This window comes from Catharus ustulatus, chromosome 4 (assembly GCF_009819885.2).
Source record: "Catharus ustulatus isolate bCatUst1 chromosome 4, bCatUst1.pri.v2, whole genome shotgun sequence".
In the NCBI taxonomy this organism is placed as follows: domain Eukaryota; kingdom Metazoa; phylum Chordata; class Aves; order Passeriformes; family Turdidae; genus Catharus; species Catharus ustulatus.
Window position 1 is genome coordinate 69,149,394 of NC_046224.1, and position 12,732 is coordinate 69,162,125.

The 12,732-nt window shown below is 42.0% G+C and overlaps 1 protein-coding gene across 4 annotated transcripts in view; it reads right to left on the reverse strand.

The window, feature by feature from the left end:
* Positions 1-12,732, reverse strand: part of RASSF8 (Ras association domain family member 8) — a 67,414-nt gene that overhangs the window by 54,175 nt on the left and 507 nt on the right. Inside the window, exon 1 of one of the 4 annotated variants that reach the window (XM_033058165.1) lies at positions 12,358-12,429. The exons of 1 other annotated variant lie outside the window; for it this stretch is intronic. The gene's annotated coding sequence lies outside the window, so the exon portion shown is untranslated. Of the gene's footprint in view, positions 1-7,519; positions 7,652-11,985; positions 12,299-12,357; positions 12,430-12,732 lie in introns of those variants that run through there. 2 more of the 4 variants (XM_033058167.2, XM_033058168.2) reach the window with 2 other exon arrangements.

The window sequence follows — 12,732 nt, forward strand, 5'->3', positions numbered from 1 at the left end:
TTATTGGTATTCCATCTATCATTGCCTTCAAGATTACTTCATCTAGAAGTAAAAAAAAAAAAAAAAAAGAAATACAGTAATTTCACGATTATAAGCCACACTTCCAGATTTGGACCAAAACTTTAGTCAAAATGGCGCAGCTTATAATCATGAAATTATTGTAATCTGACCCTTTCTCATAGCATGTTCTAGCATTGCTTTACCAGAAAAGAAATCAGATTTCCATGAAAAAAGTACATCAAGCCACCTTTTCAACGTCAACTACATAAAAATTATATGATAGTACTTGAACCAAAGGCAGACCCTTTCACTCAACAAACAGAGACAGCAGGATGGTTTGATTAAGGATTTCATTTCAAGAAAAAATCCTAATGATGTAGCACCTAGTGAAGCACAGGATATTAATCACTTATTCCCCTTCAACTTCATTAAAAATCTCTTCTCTGTTCCCACTTCAAAGCTTGCAGTTGAAAGCCTGATTTGTCCTGTTGGGTACAGAGTGAAACGGCTCTCTAAACCTCGGAATTATCACCAGGGCATGACAGGCTCTTCTGTGACAAGTCCAGACACCCACTCTACTATCCCTTCTACAAAGCAAGCTGGTGTGTGAACAAGCATCCCTGAAATCCTGCATTCATTACCAGGCAAGTATTTTTCCCATATCACCTTACTCAAGTATGTACATAAACATTCCTATAGAAAAATTTGGATTTTTAACTCTTTGTTAAAGGTCTCATCACATAAATCCATACATTGTATTCTGTTAGAAGTACTTTGCATAAAAGACATTTTCCTTCTTTATCATCTCTAATACTTGCTATGCTTATAGCTTTTTTTCCCCCCAAGTCAATAATTCATGGGTAATTTCAATATATTAGACATCTGTGACAAGTTTCCCTAAAGCAGAGTTTGTCTGCTGCATTTCAAGTACAGAATCATTAGATACCATATAAAAATCCAGCTCCTGGAAAGCTGAGAACTTATCCTACAGTGAACTTACTCCCTACAGCTTCAGGAAAGGTCATAACAACTTGCCCTACTCCACCTCTTAAAACAAAGATTTTGCAGCAGCTAGAAAACAAGATGCTAAGTCAATCCTACATGTTCTGAATTTATCCAACAGAAGTGCTGTAAAGACAAGCAAAAAAAGAGGGGTTTTAAAAAATTACTTACAACCAAGGATTTATTTACCCCTCTGGCTTAACTGCTGGCAGTATCAGCAAGGCAATCCCATTACAGCTGACAGTGGCTGCGTGGTACAAACACCTCCTAATGAAAAAGAAAATAAACCAAAAGCCAGAACCCTTCAGGCTGGAAGGAGATGCTGGAGACCAGCCTCCTGCTCAAAAGCAGGGCCAGTGCTCCATTCAGATCAGGTTGCTTTCACCAGCTGAGTCTGAAAACTGACTCAAAGGATGAAGATGCTTCCCTAGAAAATTAAAGCCTTCTTTACATATGGTCATTAATAATGACAGATCAGAGACCTCCCACTAGCCCTAAGCCAGTGACAAATCTTAAATCGCTTTCTTTAACTTCTACAGTTAATGAAGTTCAGAGCCACTGAATTACTCTATTTTCCCAACACATTCCAAAAGGTTATAATAAAATGCACAAACTATCCCTATTACTGATGCTGAGTACATTTTTAAGCAAGTTGTGCTCACAAATGACTACCTCAACACAGGCAGAGTTGGCGTCTCAGCTCTGAAGGACCAGTGTTGACTCAAAGAAAGCAACTGGTTTCCTCCCAGTCTGGGACAAGGTGGAATAAATCAACTGGAATTTCACAGAAATGAATAACCTATGTAGGTAAGTTTGCACACTAGTTTTTAATATCAGCTGTCACAACTGCTTTGCTTTTGTCCCCTTGATTCAAGACACAACACAAAGAAATCAGTTTCCCAGAGACAAACCCAAACAACCAAATGCATAAAAGCAAACTTAGCTAAGTGATTTGTGTCACAATATTTGTTTGGTGATGATGCTCAAACTGACTTGCACCCAATCACTCTTTACCTCACTCTCTACACACATTTCCAATGCTTCAAATAAGCTTCAACATGTATTAGATGAGTGTAAGAGAATCTTACAACAGATTAATTCTACATATAGTAATTAATTCTACATACAGTATATTTTTAATAGCATAAGCTGACAAAACAACACATTTTTACAGGCTTACATAAACCCACACTTAAAACTTTTTTTTCCTTCCTTTTCAAATAAAAGCCACACCTGGTAAAGGTTAATTTAAAAAAAAAAAAATAGCCAAACCTGAAACTTCGCTAAGAAGAGGCAAATACAGGCACAAATCACCAATTCCCACAGTCAAGCTCTACCTCAAGTTCACACATTGTCAAATTGGTGACAATGAGCAAATAGGCAGCAGGAGAGAAAACAATATTGTTACAAGTTTCAGGACACACCTGGCCTTTGGTTTAATGAAATTAAGTCACATGAACAAAGCACAGAGAGAACATCTCTCAGCATCTCAGTGTGAATAGGAGAACAGACACCATTTGCACCTCAAGAGTGTTAAGAAGTACAAAGCAAACAGTCAGATACCCTGATGATGGGCTCAGCACAGCAAAACAGAACCTAGAATTCTTTTAAAGAGAACTGATGGTAAAGAACTTATCAAAGGATACTCCCACCACTTTGTTACTCTAAGAATTAAAAAAAACCCTAAACTGGCAAAAGCTTCTAAATTAATACTGATTCCTTACTCTGTGATCTCTCTCAAAGGTTTGTATTAATTCTCAATATCAGGAATAAATCCACTGTCGGAAATCATATAAAAAACCCACATTTTTTGAAAAAAAAACTATGAAAATGAACCAAGCCAAACTACTCAATATTTGCCTTGCCTTTAATGTCTTACTTTAATGTCAGGTGTAATAGAAAGGACCCATGTTAGAGCATTATAGTTATTTCCCTTCTCCTAGTCCAGCAAGCACAGGACTGACTTTATTAAAACATTGCAGGAGTCAGGAAGACAGGGAGAAGAACAAAACACAGAGTAAAATGAAAACAGTGGTTAAACAGCAAGATTATGCCAAACTTCCATCAGAAGAACATACAGAGTCTCCCAGAAAGCTCTGCACGCTCAAACAGCACTGGAATTAAGAGTTACTATCCTTCAGGAAAACTAAAGTAGAAGTTGCAAGAAAAGACCCAAGAATAGTTAATGGTTTATTTGCCAAACAGTATCTGTGTACCAACTGTTGGATTACACTTCACATCCTTTCCAGCTCCTGGAATCAACAAGTCACAATTCATGCCGGCCTCCAAATACCTTATAACAAATCTTCCAGTCAGCTCTTATAATAGGACGAACCTTCCCTTGATACTGTCCTTTAAAATGTTCAGTATTTCATAAGAACTGAAGAGTTACACTTCCCTTTGCTTGAACTTCTTGCCAGCAGAGAAGCTGTACCCCAGCTACGTGCCTGCTGTTATCCCACTCAAGGTGCCAGGTAAAGCAGTTTAACATCTTTCACAGGCATTTCTCCTTGGTTATGTGACAGCCACAGCACACACGGCTTCAGAGTGGCTCACAGGTGGCACTGTTTGGCCATCATCACTCTGCAGCTGTGCCTTTGCCACTCCAGCCTGGCTGAGGAGAGTTTCAGGGAGCAACCAACACTGTCATGTTGCTACTGTCGTGTTGTTCCAGAGCTCAACTTCATTACAGTGACATTATCCTGGGAATGCCAACAGTCTCACCCACTGAGGGTGGGACATGCACCTACCAACCACTGATTTAAGGTCTGCTTGTTCATCTAGTAGCCATACCTTTTATTTTTTCAGGAAAAGGTCACTGCTAAGTAGTGGTCAAATGTCCAAAGGAAGTTCCCCCAGTAATCTTGTACTTTGCATGAAGCAACAACTCAGATGGTTCCCCCTGCCAATATTAAAATCAGACCAGGGATTCCCACCTGCCTTGTACTTGGAATCCCAGCAATGAAGAGGCTCAACATCACAGTTACACATTGTGGCATCAGCACAAGATATTTAAATACTCTTTTTTTCATTAGATCCTTGAACACTTCTAGGGATGGGGCTTCTCTGGGCAACCTCTTCCAGTGCCCACACCCTACCACATGCTTTATGCCCACGTCAGCAAGAAAAAGAAGGGTATGCTTAAAAAGGCTGTATACATTGAATTCTATTCTCATTCATACTGGCCAAGCTGAGGATAATGGAGGTCTTTTGAAATAAAATACAGTTTGTCCAGAGATCATTGTGGACCATTAAAGTAAACATGCTACGGAAGCATATAGAGTAATTTCACGATTATAAGCCACACCACTTTGACTAAAGTTTTGGTCCAAACCTAAAGTGTGGCTTATAATCAGGTGTGGCTTATATATGGACAAAGAACAAAAAGTTGCTGACACCCGGAAGTGTGGCTTATAATTGTGAAATTACTGTAGATTTCCAATTATTTTGCATGTACCCTTACAATGACAAGCATGAAGGGCACTGCAAAATAGGAAAGAAATACCCTTGCAGCATATATTTAAATAAATCCAGTCATCCTCTGCTCTGATATCCACAAGTAAAGCAAACATTTTAATGAAAGTCTAGGTAATATTCCAGTTTTTTGGAACAAAATAATACTGTTCAGAGGCAACAGAGCATTTGTCAAGCACTTAGTAAGCCACAAGACTAAGACAGACAGCGTATTTGCCACTTCCTTCTATGTATGTCACATTTTTATCTTGTAAATACAAATTCAGAAAATGTTAATGACTTTTATAAAGTCAGAACTTACTACAATAGTTTATGCTCAGGAAGGGAAACAGGGCTCTTGCAGCTGGTAATATTGGTATATTGTAATATGAAAATAAAGCCAACTGCATTCCTTATCCTCTGCTAAGGATGGATATTTTTGTCATGACAAGTAGTTGTACATAAAAAATATTTACCTGCCACAGGCACTTCAGCATTAGAGTACAATAAAAAAAATCAAAACACTAAGGAATGTGACCATGTTTGACTGTTCTGCACACCTGTAATGGTTAATGCTTCTAAGCAGCTCCTGGAAAAATAATCAAAGCTGAAGAATGAAGGGAAAAGCAGCTGATAAATGAAACTAAGCATCTTGTCAAGAAAGATAAAAATGTAGTTAGAGGTCAGTGAAGGACAAGGGGAGGGAGGCAGTGGAAGAATTTGAGAAAATTTCTTGTTGGGCTTCTCTAGAAGGCTAAGGCAGAGAACTGCCAGCAACAAAAAACACTGTCTCTCAAGGAGCAGGGAAAATGACCACTGACAGGATGCCAGGATCACAACAGGACAGGTGCTTCGTGCAAGTTAAACCCAACTCCTGGGCAAGGGAAACAGCACAGCAAGTGTTCCCCCCTGCTCTGCTCCAAATAGCTCAGCAGGAGAGGAAGTGGAGGAATGTTCTGTGGCTGGGAGATATGAAGGGAAAGTGCCAGGGTCTTTCCCTCCCATCCAAAAGCTGTGCTGCAACTACAAGGGCACCTGGAAAGCCACAAAGTCACGAGGGTGTGTTTAGGGCAGAAAGGGGTGGCAGTGCCCTCAGGCACACACAGGGAGCACAGGAACGAGTCACTATTCCTAAAAGAAAGGCAGCAGGAAAGCAGCAAGGGTTGGGGAAGAGCCCCATGTTTCCAAAGGCACAGCGCAAATCCAACACAGAACCATGGAATCACAGAATGCTCTAGGCTGGAAGGGACCTAAAGACCATCTCACACCAAGCCCCTGCCATGGCAGGGACACCTTCCACCTGCCCAGGTTGCTGATCAAGGCTGATCAGGAGCTTTACAATGAGCTACAAACAGAAGACCAGCAACTCCTAATAGACCTAAACCCCATTCTGTCTTGCTAAGACTTTAAGTAACAAACTCACCACCGGACTACTTTTTAAATCGTGATTTCTGGCTGCTGGCAGGAGCCCAGCTCTCTTGCACCCTATCTAAGCAAGGTGAGTCTCCTCCCTTCATTTCTGCCTCAGAAAAATGCCCAACCCACGGCACACAGAACTTGCCAACAGCCAACTCACAGCCAGCTCCTCTCCTGTAGCACATACCACCAAAGCTATTTCCTATCTTCCAGCCTTGCCCATGTGCACTGCAAGTTCCTCGGATTCACTAAAACCACAAGGGAGGCAAGCAGCAGGCCTAAAGTAGAATATTATGTTAGTTCTTGAGTTATGAGGCCAGACTGGGTTTTCTTACAGCTGATCACCATCACAGATGCCCATCCTCACAAGCCATCTAAAGAGAGTTCTCTGTGGTCTCACACACAACAGCTTCACCCCTAGTAGCACAGCTGTGCTCTCTATCAAGCTGGTCACCTTCTGGTCTGTTCCTGGGAAATAAGGGAACAACAGGGTGACTGATTTGTTATGACAACTTGGCACATTTCATTTTGAACATTTCAGTTTGAAACAAAAGCTAAGTTCACAGGACATGAGGGAAGCAGGTAAACTGCTAAGCACCTACAAGAACTGTAGAGAAAAAATACTGGCAGTAAAGAAGAAAATTCTTTTTCTATTCAGACTCTTTCATAAACTCTTGTTAATTCAGTCATTTTCTGCCAGAACTTGTTCACTAGAATGAGTTCTGACAAAAGATTCTTCTACACTCTACCAACTCCTTAAAAAAAAAAACCAACAACCAACTACGTTCCCTTGTATGCTAAATAGCCTTTGTTATCTCTTTGGAGTATCAGGTTACCGATTCCAATCCCATTAACTGCATGAAAACATTGCATTGTATTCAGTGTGACTGTTCTTTGTTAGTCCTGTGCTCCTCTGTCCCACTTCCACTGCCCAAAATAAAAAGTCCCCAACTCAGCTTATTTGAAGTTTCTGTCCTTGCTCCCACAGAAAACACTGCTAGTGCTTGGATTGACTTGGAGGCACAGATGAAGCCCAGGACAAGCTCTCTAAAGAAAAAAAAATAACCAAAACACCACCACAATCACTTCCTGACGGGCAAGGACAAGGGCATTCAACCACTGCCATATGTTCCTCTCTGGATGGGAATTATTTATTATTCCAGGTACTACTGCTAGTGAATATTGCCAGCCACACAGCTGCAATGGCACATTTAAGCATTTGCTCTCTTGATTCTCAATATCAACTTCCAAACATTACTACCTGTGCCATCTTACTACTTTCTTCTCCAGGAAGACTCTGACATGTGCAGCCACTGATGAGTTCCTTTTAACTTTCCCCTCATATGTCACATAGAAGAGGGAGAAGAAAGACAAGGACAGTCACAGATTTTACAAGTGTTTAAGTGCCTAAAAGAGTCACATTTTAATATGGAACTGGGAGACTTGCATCAATGAGTGCTCTCTCCTCTGTTTGCAAGGAAAACTGATTTCTTTATAAAGTTCACTTAATGCCCGCCAGTCAGAATTACAATTAGTATTAATCTACCGGATAATTGCTATAAATTCACTAATTGTCAAGACACATGCAGCTTTTATATAACTTCAAGCTTAGTATTTAAGAAACACAGACTGACAAGCAAATACCTACCTTTTAGAAAGCAATAAATGATGCTTTGCTCTCAATAATCCCATTTTACTCAGAAGGAGGTAATCACCATCAGCACAGGCATGGCAGGAGTGGGGAGAGGGGAGAGGAGAGAAAGCAGATCTGATCTGTTGAAGATCCCCAAACAGCCCTATGACAAGAACAGCAGACCATTCAACCCCTAAAGCCACACTGTCTCCCCACTTCAGCAGAGACACAAAACATCTGGCTGCCCAGAGGAATTACAGCCTCTCTTTATCCACACTCACAGAACTGCTGACTGACAGTAAAACCTAAAGTTTCCAAAGGTTCTTCCGGAAACTCCAAACTCCCTTCAAACAACAGCTTGGAAACACTGACAAACACTTCAGGAGTCCAAAAAACATTTTAGCCAAACACTTCCAGTTCACTTGAAGCAAAAGGAAGTTCCAACTCTAAAGATCGCTGGGGAGGACTGATACAAAAAAAAGCAGCGACAGCCTGGCCAGTTTAAAACTGGACAAAGCAGAGGCCCAGCAAGGTACAGGCTGGAAACACATCAGGTACTGTTGCAGTAAGGGAAGTAAAACTTAAGGTTACACCGAGTACAGCTTTCAAAGCAAATAAATAAATTCAAACTACAATGTCAAGCCTGGAGCAAGGGCAGAAGCTGGAAGTCAGTTGCATTATACATTTCTAGAAGTTTACCTCCCCTTTCCGCTCAAAGGGGTAGTAAGGCATTAAAATCCGACATCTCGAAATACCATGAAACCATCACGACTGCCAACATGGGGAGAAAGAAATCTGCTTTCAAAAGCACAGATGTCACATCACACGACTAAGGAGGGAGCAATACCACAGCAGAGGACAGGCTCACCTTTAAAGCTGTGCTGCTTGCTTGCAGGTGAAAAGCAAACCCTGAAGTGCCTCACAACTTTTCCAAGCTCAAATATCCTCTTAGTGTATCTGCATGAGCATTTTCCATTGGCAAAGAAGGTTAAACCCTCTTAGCTGAAACACACATTGCTCTATCTACAGTGCTCATTCCAATCCTCAAAATTTGTGTCAGTCTCACACAGAAAAACTTCTGGAATCTTCATAGGTTATCCACTGATTACTTGCAGCCTCTCTCCTAGTATTTCCTCCGAGTTCTGCTATCTGGGACTACATAGAACACACAGGCCATGATATGAAGATTCAGTTGGCAATGATGGGTGTAGACATGCCTTGCACAGTAGACTCCAATGCTGGAATTCAAGTAAAAACCTCATTTATAATACTTGGAACTGGCAGTATCCTTCTGTATTATAATGCAGTACACTGGAGTTTTTTTTAGTTCCTGTGGATGAAGTTGTGTTCCCCCAAACGCAATGTAATTTGGCTCCAATTTAACTTTACTGCTCATGTTTTGGAGCTAAAACTAATCGAGTAAAGTATATCAGTACCTTTGGAGACACAAGTGATCAACAGATCACTCTCTGTGAACTATCCCAAACATATGAAAAAAAATATCTTTTTATAAATATTTACTCATTTAAATTACAGATCTACCTTACTACCCACACAGAGGACACTACAGAGATGACCGTCTGTCCTCATTACCATTCTTCCCTTCTTGTGCTAAAGATAGTATGGAGAGTAAAAATAAATAAATCCTCAACAGCATTAGGAATTAGACAATGTCATGTTGAAAGATACCCCAAATGAGAAGCCTTATCTCTCCTGGCTGGCTGGGAGGGCAGGGGGGCTCTGACCCACAGAAGGGAGGTAACACTTAAGCCTCCCCTAGGTGGTCTCTGCAGCAGGCTCTACTCCCAGCTGTAATTGCTTGTCAGTCCTAACTGGATGCCTGAACACTCTGGAACAGTTCAGCAGAGTATTTAAACAGATGGATGGTACAGGCCACTGGAACAAACCCCGTTTTTCCCTGGCTGCAGCTCTCTTTCAGCACATTCCTTTGAAGTCTGTGCCACTGAGGAATCAACAACAGCTGAGAAACATGTGTTATCATACAACACCGAGCACAGCCACAGCACCACACAGCAAGATGCTTTTGTGCAATAATCGTGCACTACAGCAAGCATTACAGGGTCTTTTGTTGTGGGTGAGCCCGTTTTCCAAGCACAACAAAGTAAACAGATTCTTCCCTCCTTAAGGAGGGACTCAAAAGCAGAAAGGCAAATGGAGTGGATTTCTCAAGTGCCCGCCATCTGAAAGCTCACAGTGCCTGCTGTCTCCTGGAGTCTTCTCAGACAGATTAACACTCTCCATATTTATGCCATCACAAAGATGACCAGATGCTTGCAGGGATCCGAGTGAAGTAACAGCCCAGAGCAGCCTGCAGTTCCCCTGGCAGATGTGACAAACCCCTGCACCTACAGCTAGGACCCACCTTCCTTTCCCAAGCAGGGCGAGTTCTGTGATCTCAGCTTCACAGGTGACAAACTGGAGAGAGATGGAACAGGATGGCACCACTCGGCACACAAAGACCAGTCAACCCCCTCCCCAGCCTTTATCAGCACAGAGAGAGATAACACACAGCCCAGAGAACAGCCAAGGGAGAAAACACCATGGCCATCCCCTTATCAGCCAGGAAAACCACTCCTGTCAGAGGCGCGAGATCACCACATGCTTTGAAGGGGAATGGGAAGGGCAGGAACAATTAAGTTACTTATGAAACAGAATTTGAAACCAGATTGACTGTCCAGATTCAGAAGCACAGAGCTGGCTACGTGCACATGCAGGACAGAAAGTCATACACACACAACACGTATATACACACAAACACACCTATACTTGCCTAATGACAACTTTCTACAGAACCCAGTCTCATTTTCACTGAGAGACGAGCAACAAGTTAAAGCCTCGCATTTACAAAGTATCCTAGTCCCAAACGTTACAGGAAGGCAGGCACTGAAATTATATTAAGTCTCAGCCCACTGTCCCAACCCCACCATGAAAAACATTACAGAAAAACTCAGGCTTTCAAAAAAGCCCCAGAAAACCATAAAACATTTACATTTAATGTCAAGATAGAAGTCTTAAAGACTTAAAGACCCAAGCAAAAAACTTAACGTTAGAAAGCAAACACACTGGTGGACTAAGCTAAGTTCATAATTACAGACCTCACAAACTAAAATTACCAGGAACAGCAAGCATCGCGCCGAGGGGGGTCCCCAGCCCAGTCCCCACGAGACAGTTTTCCACCCTGTAATTCAATTTAACAGTTTGTTTCTGGAGAGGTCAGTGCTGTCCTTCATATTCCGTTTGAGGCAGACTTAAGGGACCACAGAAAAAGCAAGCACTGATAATGTCAGAGACGTTCAGGAGATAAAAATAACCCCAGTCTCAAAACCTCTGCAGCAGTGTAAAAATCCAGTGTTGCCCAAAATAAACGGTGATGCTCAAGATCCCTACAACTTTCCAAGAATGAGCATTAGCACAAGCCAAACTACCACCTCATCAGCAATCAAAACCACAAGTGGCCATTTACATGCAATTACTCTCACAAATCATGTGTAAAAGCACTTAAGAGAACCGGGACAAGCTCAGTATCCCAGGAGGTGCAGGCAGGAGCGCAGCTTAGGCAGGAGGTCACACTGCCCTGCGATGGCAGAAGCAGGAACAGAACCCACCATCCTCAGTGCTCAGCTCCGCTCTGTCAGCGACTCCATCTCCTTCATTCCTCTTCAGAGCTTCCCTCAAACAGATTTTAACAAGTTACATTAATCAGCTTCATCTGGCTTGTCAGAATAGTTGCTGGTGTTTCCAGTTCAAGGTAGTTTTGAAAGACTTAAAGACTTAAACTTCTTGCTAAATATAACAGTATTTTTCACTATCCCAGGCTTTTTCATATCCAAGGAAGATTAAAAACAAGATTAATTCAAACAACGGATCAAATTCTGCTAGGCTCATGAAGGTGGAAAGGATGGAGATTACTTAACTGTAAGAACTGAACCACCTTTATCTCTCGGGTGTCCTAAAGGGCAAACAAAACACCACGAATCCCAAGCAGTCAGTTCCCCCAGCAATTCATTCTGTATTAAAAAAAAAAAATTCTCTAAGACTCAGAGAAGTACTTCCAATTTCATGTCTAGCCTACTTTGCAACGAGATATCAAAGTTAAACCGAAATTAAATTTTCTCTCCTCTTTAAAGAAAGGGGAGGGAAAAGTAAAGCTGATTTTATTTGCAGTTCAGCCACACGGTGTTTTGAACTTTTGGAAAGGTACCTATCAAGAGGCAGTGTAACAGCAAGAAGAACTACCTCCAATCAAGAGTTGACAGTTCATTCGAAAGCTACCTATTCTCTAGTGAAAAAGACAAAGCCCTTCACTTTTACAGCACTTCACACAATCGCACCGCTCCCAAACACAATTAGCTGGGAGCCTGAAAGCCCTTATACAGGTGTCTTTGCAGAAATCATTAGGCAATTGATTTGCTCCCTCTCCACAGCCCGGCAAACGCTCCATTTCAGCGTGTGATACTCACGAGAGCTGAGGCAGAAACTCCCAGGTCCGAACCACACCTCCTACACCCCCGACAGCACTTTCTGCCACGGATGCGAGCACTTCCCAGCGATTTTGTTAAATGTGTCACCCTCCGACACACCTGCAGCTCGGGGATGCGAGGTGTGACAGGTGTGTAATTCCAAAGGGGTCACCGAAATCTGTAACCTTCTCCCGCCTCCTGGCTTTCCACACTGAAATGCAGTTTAGGACTGAATTTAAATCGCCATTCTGCCGGACAGAAAACAGGCTGGCACACACCGGATCAGCACAACCCCAAACCGGACCCTGGAGCAGACCTCGCCAACACCACTTCAGAGCTGGAGGAGCCAAGCAGCAGAATCCATTTCCTTACCCTTTAAAGTTCGTGCCTCTGTAATGTCCTACCGCACTGTATTTGCTTAAGCTTTTCTCATCAATAGTACCCCATGAGGAAAAAAAAAAAGCCCCAAACCAATGAATCTCATGCATTCCCTGCTGGCAAAAACATTTTCTTCTAATCTTTCTTCTTACTGGGGAAGAAAAAGAGAGAGGGAGGGGTTGGAGCAGCAATAAAAGAGATTAATCGTGAAACAAACCGGCACTGCCCGAAGAAGGGGGAGAAAAAAAATAGACCAAAACAAACAGTCCACGTAGCAAAAAGAGGGGGAAAAAAAAAGAATCAAAAGGGGAAAAATAGGTTTAATTTTCTTTCCGGTGACAGGAAGAGAAGGGGAAAGAAAACTACCAC